The sequence below is a fragment of the Penaeus monodon genome, chromosome 23, assembly GCF_015228065.2.
Source record: "Penaeus monodon isolate SGIC_2016 chromosome 23, NSTDA_Pmon_1, whole genome shotgun sequence".
Lineage (NCBI taxonomy): Eukaryota > Metazoa > Arthropoda > Malacostraca > Decapoda > Penaeidae > Penaeus > Penaeus monodon.
This window is the reverse complement of record NC_051408.1, coordinates 7,979,540-7,980,950: the sequence shown is the minus strand read 5'-3', so window position 1 is coordinate 7,980,950 and position 1,411 is coordinate 7,979,540. Positions and strand designations below refer to the sequence as shown.

The 1,411-nt window shown below is 33.7% G+C and overlaps 1 protein-coding gene across 1 annotated transcript in view; it reads left to right on the top strand.

The window, feature by feature from the left end:
* The first annotated feature begins 140 nt into the window (after positions 1-140).
* Positions 141-1,411, top strand: part of LOC119588119 (jouberin-like) — a 10,597-nt gene continuing 9,326 nt past the window's right edge. The window contains exon 1 of the mRNA XM_037936827.1: positions 141-290. The gene's annotated coding sequence lies outside the window, so the exon portion shown is untranslated. The remainder of the gene's footprint in view (positions 291-1,411) is intronic.

Below are 1,411 nucleotides of genomic sequence, written 5' to 3'. Positions count from 1 at the left end.
CACACAATCACATTTCGTTGTATTTTATTAAATGGAAAGATTTTACATACCATTTTGACAAGCTGTATACACGTAAATATTTATAGTCATGGTCCTTCCTCTTTGGGCGTCTCTGATTGGCTGACGAGGAAGCTCCTATCTCGGCCCGATGGAGATTCTTTGTTTATAATTTGCATTTGAAAAAACTTGAGCTGTCAAATGGTTTATTTAATGCTATTCTGGCTCTGTTTTCATAACTCGTCATAGTTTCGAAAGTTGTTGTATAAACTCATCTTGCGTCGTAGCTGTTGGTAAGTGGTATTATACGTTAATTACAGTTATAAATAAGGTAAGTGTAAAGAGAGTGTTATTTGGGTTTTACATGATGTTGATATGACAGTAAATATTTCGGTGACTTTTTACGATAATGTGACCCGTGCAAATTAGTATGGAATATTTTCTGAAGATTGATATATTAACCTGCACACGGGCATGAAATTGACATTTTTATATTATCAGTGTCATTGGAAAATACTAACTACTTATAAACTATACTCTTAGAATACTATCAAGACGCTTTATAAAGAGTATTACTTTTCTAGGAAGCATGTCATTGATTTTAGAATATAATGTAATGAAAATCAGTCATATTTGGGCCTAAATTTACATCACATATCTTTCTCTCAGGGTTGGCAACAGTTAATTTTCTTGTAAGGATTAAATTTGGTTTTAATATTGATGTAAGTTAAATGGTAATCTCCCAGAATAGAAGAAAGTGGGGATATAGAAATATATATTACTGCCTTAATGAAGGTGGATTTGACATTGTTTTAAATATGAACTGATCTCTGGTCATAAAAATCTCATGAACAAATGAATTTAACATTCATTGAAGTATGAATTGATCTGTGCGCATAAGACTAATGATGCAGTCAGATATTGAAAATCATATCTGATTACCATTAACAAATTAACAAATGTTCACAGTCTATATTCTGGTTTGATGAAACTTGCAGACATCCTGTGTAATTTATAAAACATGAGAAAAAGTCTTGAGGTTCATCTTTTGAGAATATTCATAGTGAAGTTTGTTGCTCTTTCAAGGAGTGCAAAGCAAGGAGGTTACATCACCGGTTCTATTTTGGGCAATTGTCAGTAAACTGGATATTTCAAAATGTTGTACAGTAGAGGAAGATTTATTTAGTAGGTTTATAGACCTGTGGTAGTGGCTTCACCTGCAGGGCCACTATAGCTGTGCTTTCAGTCTCTTCCATGTTTCTCTGAAAGGGCATTCTTGTTCTTGATTATCAGTATTTAAGTTACTGTCTAGGTTCAGGCTGTGTTTTTACCCTTGTTTGTCAGTAAAAGTTCCTGATTTAGCTCCTTCCTTCACTGGAGATTAGAGCCCCAAGCCACTTTTATGTGTGAGAAG